The 7,446-nt window shown below is 36.6% G+C and overlaps 1 long non-coding RNA gene across 1 annotated transcript in view; it reads right to left on the bottom strand.

Moving 5' to 3' along the window:
• Positions 1–525: 525 nt before the first annotated feature.
• LOC310896170 overlaps positions 526–7,446 on the bottom strand; it is a 32,039-nt gene continuing 25,118 nt past the window's right edge. Inside the window, exon 3 of the long non-coding RNA XR_014581259.1 lies at positions 526–2,723. This is a non-coding gene — a long non-coding RNA (uncharacterized lncRNA). The remainder of the gene's footprint in view (positions 2,724–7,446) is intronic.

Raw genomic sequence — 7,446 nt, 5'->3', positions numbered from 1 at the left:
TTCCCTTCCCTTCCCTTCCCTTCCCTTCCCTTCCCTTCCCTTCCCTTCCCTTCCCTTCCCTTCCCTTCCCTTCCCTTCCCTTCCCTCCCCTCCCCTCCCCTCCCCTCCCCTCCCCTCCCCTCCCCTCCCCTCCCCTCCCCTCCCCTCCCCTCCCCTCCCCTCCCCTCCCCTCCCCTCCCCTCCCCTCCCCTCCCCTCCCCTCCCCTCCCCTCCCCTTCCCTTCCCTTCCCTTCCCTTCCCTTCCCTTCCCTTCCCTTCCCTTCCCTTCCCTTCCCTTCCCTTCCCTTCCCTTCCCTTCCCTTCCCTTCCCTTCCCTTCCCTTCCCTTCCCTCCCCTCCCCTCCCCTCCCCTCCCCTCCCCTCCCCTCCCCTCCCCTCCCCTCCCCTCCCCTTCCCATCACTAATATGTAGAGGTGCATAAGCATTATTATACTTAAGGGAAAAACTTCTACGCAGTACAACTATAAGAGATGTCCCATCAAAGTCAGTGATGAAGTCCAGACTAGAGGTTAGTTACAACCTTTTATTCAGCAGAGAAGGAATCAATAATTAGGAAATTTGGAAAAGAATCCTGTTTCCTCCATTTTCATATATTTTTTTCCTTTTTAGCTTTAGCAATGAGAAGAAAATCCATATGTGATTGTTTACTTAGGCATCTAAATTAAGGATTTATAACTTTATTACACAGACAACAAATTTAGTCAGAAAGGTTTATATTCGTCTAATGTTCTGGGCAAATAATGGCTTTAATAAACTACATTTGAAAGGAAGACACAGCCTTTCTTTTCCATTTCTTTTATAGCAACCTGACCTGGACACTAGCTAAATGCCAGAAAACCTGAGGCAGTGATGAAATCTGGCTGCTTGCCAATACCACTGACTCAACTCACTGCAATGCTGAGTCTTATGTAGAAGCCTATGGCGCAGTGACAGAATTGCTTTCAGCTTGGCAAGAACAGTATAAACAGACCTATGGGCTGAGACTACAAGTGCACAAGAGAACTGTAAACAACTTGACTTCAAGAATCCCAGCTGAATAACATATCATGTTCTACTACAGTTACAATGCTAGTTCTCATGAATGTAACCTTCACAAAGGATAAAAGCCACAGAGAAGGTTTCATGGTGCACATTTCTTTCTGTATCAAACATACAGAAGGGAAAAAAATCTGTTAGTTTGAGAGCAAACAAAAGAAATCTCGTTGTCATTTAAACAAAAAAGCAAAACCCAACAAAATAGCAAAAAAAAAACCCTTATACAAATTGTAAAAATTTACACTACTCATTAAAGTATTCTCCTATGTAAATCAAAAGAATTAAAAATGCTATCTCAGTTCTTGGAATTATATCTTTGTTATCTGAACCCAGGAGCCAAAACAGTTTGCTGCTTTTTCAAGAATTCAAGAAAACAAGGGGAGCTAATGATGTGTGTTTACTTTCTATGGATGACCATTGTGGTTTGAAGGCATAAACACAACCAGTTTTACAGTGATACGTATTTTTCTTTAATAAGCTTAATAGCAAAATCATGCATCACAAATTGATAACACACCCTTAAAGCCATTTCTCAAGCTGCAAAGGAAAGTGTCTGCTTTTCTTAATTTTGCCTAAATCTTGTGAAACATGTCTGCAAACCATCTTGCATCGCAGAAATATTTAATGAATCAGCACGTATGGAAAGAATGATGAATTAAGGTCTTACCATTTAGGAAAAAGTCTTCCCTATTGTTTTCTAATATCAAAGTATAACGATAGAATGCTACGTTTGTAAACATTTCAGTTGAAAATAATGAAAACAATTTAATGTGACCTGCATGTTTGTTTACAGTGCTTGCCTACATATAGAAACAGCAGTTGGGAGAAAGTACTCAGTTGTGCTGGGCCAGGCAGCATCAGCGTGCATCCTTCAAAAGGGAATGTAGGAATGTAGGTATGCCCATACATTGTATGAATATGCACACATGTACATACTTTTATGTGGACATCTTTGCAAACTTTTTGTGGATGCCTTTTCTGATGCCTTATACACCATGAGCAGTCTGTGGACAGGAAGTTGAGAATCACTGTTGTATTGCATCTTATTTGAAATATGATTAACATAGACAGATCTGCAGCAGAAAACAGTGAAACTGCTTGGAAAGTGTCGACCCACTAGATAGATTCCGTAGAATTCTAAGGAAGAAGGGAATTGCTTATATAGTATGAGCTCCAGCTTGTTGGGGTTATTTTGTTCTGATGTCATTTTAATCAGATATTCATCGTAGAAGGTTAATCAATTCATAAATTCTCAGAGTTTTACTTGGCAATTGGAATTAGAAATGACCTATATAACTCACGTAGTCTATGTCCCAATCCCAGCACAACACCATCTAATGTGTTTCTCGCAGGTGTGTGTTTGCCAAACTCCTGCTTTTCCCCGCTAGCCCCTTCAAATTCTGCCAGGGTAAAAATGCTACAACCTTCTCAGACAATCTATTCTGGTCCTTAGCTTAGAGTGAGAAAGTCCTAAAATCATAGGTCATAAAACAAAATCATAAATTGTATCAATCATTCATATTGAAAGGGACCTCAGGAGCAATCTGGTCCATACTCCTGTTCAAACCAGGGTCAAGTTGAGGTCAGACCCATGTGGCTGAAGGCTTTATCTAGTTGTGTCATGAGAATCTCCGAGAACAGACAAACTACACAGCTTCTCTGGGAAACTTCTTCCAATGCTTGATGGTCCTGAAAAGGAAAAATTTTCTCATTACACCCAATCTTAACCTTAACCAATCTTAACATGCTTGTTTCAGTTTATGCACGCAGTCTTTTGTCCTTCTGCCATGGTCCTCCATGAAGACCCTGGATCCTGGTTATTTTCTTGATACCCTTCCCATAGATTCTGGGGGAGCAGCTCTTTGGTCCTCCTGAAGCTGCTGTTACTCCAGATTTAACAAGCCTAGCTCCCTCAGCCCCTCCTCACATTGCAAGTTCTCCAGTCCATGACTATCTTGGCAGCCCTCCACTGAACTTGTTTCAGTTTATTCATATCTGTCTTATACTGGGAGGTCAAAAACTGCACACAGTACTCTAGCTGTGGTCTGATGGTCTGACAAGGTTTGAGTAGAGGAGGATAATACCATCCTTTGATGTACTGGCTCTGCTCATGTTAATGCAGCCCAGGAGACTGTTGTTCCTCTTTGATGCTGGAGCACTGTAGGATCGTGCTCAGCTTGTTGTCTGCCAGACCCCAGTGTCCTTTACTGCAGAGTTGCTCCCCAGCCCTCTGTCCCCAGATGGTATGATTCATGAGCAGTTTGCATTTTCTATTGTAGTGATCATGATAAATTAAAAAATAAGTTATGACTTGACTTGTCATAAGAAAAATCATTGTTAAAGTGAGTTTTGGGATATTATAAATCACAGTAACCTATACAGAAAGTTTATAACGCTACAAATTCAACAGCACAAAATGATGACTCATGAGTCTTTGATGACTCATTTATAATTTCTGTAGGCTTTACTGGCAATTGTGGCTAATAACTAGAAAATTATTAATCTGCTATATAGCCAAAGGGTAAAATATTGTACGTAAGGATAAATACATTACTGAGCAAATTGCAGAAACCATAGATGAAAGGCTAGTTGTGATTGTACTGATATTCATTGATAAACTGTCTTTTCTAAATAAGTGTCTCTGATGGTACATACATGCAACATTTTAACAATGCCCTTTGTACAATGATTTCTAAATTATCATACACATTTTATGTCACATGTATTGGGAAGATGGCTGTCTTCCTTCTTTTCTCTTCTTAACTGTCATTTGTGGCCATTACCAATACAAAGGCTTTAAATACCGAGCAGGCAGAGGAGGCTCTAAAACCAGGGGGGTGGAAAGGGGATAGATGTCAATAGCTTTGGCATATTTTCCTGAGTTTGGTGTCTCACTTTATCCAAGGGCAGTAGCTGAAGGTCCTTACACTTTTTAAGGCTCTGAGTATGATATATGGGCTAAATTATTCTGTTGCAAGAGAAAGAATGTAATTCAGACTTTTTATTTCTTGGAAGACACTCAAAAACTTGGGGAGCATCTCTGAAGTGGGGGAACAACTTAGGGGCATAGTGCCATTCAGTTGTCAGTGGTGTTCCTCAGCCCCTTAGATGCTAACAGATTTTGGCTTCATTGTATGGTATTAGCTGATAAGATAAAACTGAATTAATAATAATAAAATATTTGGAGGTTCTAGTAAGGTGGGAGTGGGTTAAAATGAAATTGCTCACATTCAAACTCACTTTTCTGATTGTATGTCTAAGTTAAATTTGAGTTACCAATGCTGACACAGTCATTTGCAAGTGACAGTTTGGATATAGGAAAAATCTCCCCAGAGAAGGTGTTTTCATAAGTCTTTGTTTAATATAAATAAACTATTTTCAAAAGTAACTGGTTTCACAAGTCTTTGTCTTTTTCAGATATTGGGCAATTTCAAACTGTAATGTACTTGGGGCCCAAATCAGAAAGCCATGAAACAACTCTGATAAACTTAATTCAAATACACAGAAGCATTTTATGTCCAGTTTGCCAAAGTATACATTTTTGTCTGAATGATATACATATATAAATTCTTATGGAATTCCTCCCTTCTGGAAATGGTAATATTTTCTTTATTTAAAATGCAGTCAATACTGTTCTTGCTATTGCATGAAATTTTATTTGCATGTTTAAAAACAGCTTTGGAGTTGTGTGTAGGAAGCAATAGCTTTGCTTTTTATTGTGTTTTGCTTCTAATGTGCAGCACTGCAGGTTTTGAGGCAAAAATTATTACAGTCAGGGTACTTGAGTGGAATTTATTTTACTCATTTTCTCACTGTATGGCAGAGATATGATCTCAGATCATAGAACCAGTTTCATTTTGCACTTGGCTTAGATATAAAGGAGGAAAGCAGAAAAAGCCAATTTGATTAAATTCATTTTTGTTTTAAATTCTTCTTCATGTCTGTTTTTATGAAAGTAAAAACAGATGCAAAGGTATTACATATTCTCAATCAATCACAGCATAAACTGCCTGAAATTCATTGTTGAAACCTGAACAGACACAAACAATATTACTCTCTCCTTTTTTTTTTTTTTTAAATCCTTTTTAAGTGCCAAGTGACTGGCTACATTGAAAAGAATTTCTTTTACAGGGTGCAGGGCTGTTAAGAAAAACTCAAATTTTAGCAAAGAGATCTTATCTTTTCCTTTGTTCTGACAGATAATCCACTTTACTGTATTATATGTATGGTCATGGGAAGTTACATTACAGAGCAATAGATATTTAAGGAAAGTGAATTAATTTGTTGCATTTTTCTTAGGTTTCCAGTTGTGATTATTAATGCTGAATGTGATTCAAGTTTGATTCCAAAGGTACTAATTTTTACTTTGTATTAACATAGCAATTGTTGTAAATGAAGCATTTCACACCGTGTCTGTGAATTCCCAATTGGAACTGAAACAGTTCCAGTTACTCTCAGATAACCTTTGGTTGTCTAGAACATATTTTTCAAATACATGGACCTTAACTAAGATTTGAAAAAAAAACACAAAGTAGCTTTCCACAAGGCTTTCTTCCATTGTGCAGGCTAGAAATCTATGGATGCATCAAAGCTGTATAATGAATGATGCTGTTGCCTGTAGAATCTTGTGTCATTCATTCATTGTAGAAATTGATAGCAAGTGTGGTCAGGGACTATGCTAAACTGTCCCATAATTACTTCTTGTAATTATACCTAATTATAACTGTCCTATAATTACTTATTGTAATAAATGTTATATACTTATAAATAGTTATAAATACTTATTGTAACTAAATGTTATATACTTATAAATAGTTATAAATACTTATTGTAACTAAATGTTTTCTTAAAGACTAGGACCCACAGAAGTCCTTCTTGATTTTGCCATAGGATTCCTTTGAATTGCTAAGGAGTTGTACTAAACTTTTTTTCTGTATGTGTTTTCTGCAAAATCATTGGAAAATTTGGATTTTGAAAATATCTAACTCTGTGTTAGCATCTTTCTATCCATACAGGACTTCTCTATCAAAATTAACGGGCACATTTAGTTTGATTTCACACTATCCTAGTTCCTTACCTATAATAATAATACTCTCCATTTAGCTCACAATATTGGGATGAAAGTATATAAATATTATCAAACTTTCAAATATGGCAGTGGTGATAACGGTAAAAAAGCTCATGAACAAATGGATGGGGCTGATTTCATGGCATGTAGTAACCTGAGCACAGGGCTTCATGAAGGCAAATAAGGAAAGGCAAAAAATTAAAAAGCTGCTCATAAAGTGAACACTGTCCATCTTGAGAACTGAGCTTCAGGTTTAATAGAAAAAAATTATACTAATTAAGAATTTACTGTACTGAATACACAAAGAAAAGCTGAATTATTAATGCATAAGCAACCTTAGTTATAGCATTGTTTAGGTTTGAAAACCTTGACTTTGCTATTGTAATGCTAATTTTTTAACATCTGTTTTGCAGATGTTACATGCATATGGACATATATATACATAAGACTTTTGCGATTTTTACTTATGTTGCAAATGTAATCTTTTACTATAGAAAGAAGGTGGAAACAGTTACAATAGACTAAATAAAAAATATCTTTAGAGGCTTCAAAAATTAGTGAAATATGTTTAGCCATCCAGTTATGGAGTATTTTATTCCTTCAGGAAAATCTGCTGGTATATACTCTGCTTGAAGTTTGTGATTAATTGACAAAAAGAGATTAGAGTGGTTCTTCTAGGTCTAAACTCAGAAAAAATCCTAGAGAAGAAATCTAAACCCTATTTAAAGTCACTAGGAGTTTTACCATTTGCTTTAGTTTATAAGAATTTAACCTTAATTACTTTAAATAGAAGCAATTGATTATTCTTGATTAGTTGCTTTGCAAATAAAGCAAATAAGTGCTGACTATGTTTTGGAACAGTTGGGAAAAACAGATGCTCATACCAAATAAAAAAAAATATCAATGAGCTCTATATAATTATGGCACAACTTTCTAGCAGCACATTGTGACTTTACTATAGAGACATTATACTTCCAACGCAAGTGCTGTGCATTAATCAGTTAATGTGTGTGAAGGATTTTGAAGAGCTGCTTAAGTGCTGATCATTAATAATAATTTACCCAATGTAAAGTTTTACTATATGCCAGACATAAGCATGGTTTCCTAGTTGTGTCAAAACTTGCCAAAACTGTAATTGCAGTGAAAGAAGTAAACTGGCCAGGTGCCCAGCAGATATTAAAAGACATTGTTTAGTATGTGACACTTGCAAGAATGAAGACTCATTCAAAGCTGGCAGAAAATAAAAGTATATTTTCATATGCATTGACTGTTAAAATTCAAGTTCTTGTAAAATTCAGGGATTTAGAATATTATTCAAAATGTGTTAAATTTAATGCTTCACTG

This window comes from Anser anser (assembly GCF_964211835.1).
Source record: "Anser anser genome assembly, chromosome: 1".
Classification (NCBI taxonomy): domain Eukaryota; kingdom Metazoa; phylum Chordata; class Aves; order Anseriformes; family Anatidae; genus Anser; species Anser anser.
The sequence above is the reverse complement of the archived record's forward strand: the minus strand, read 5'-3'. Positions and strand labels throughout refer to the sequence as shown.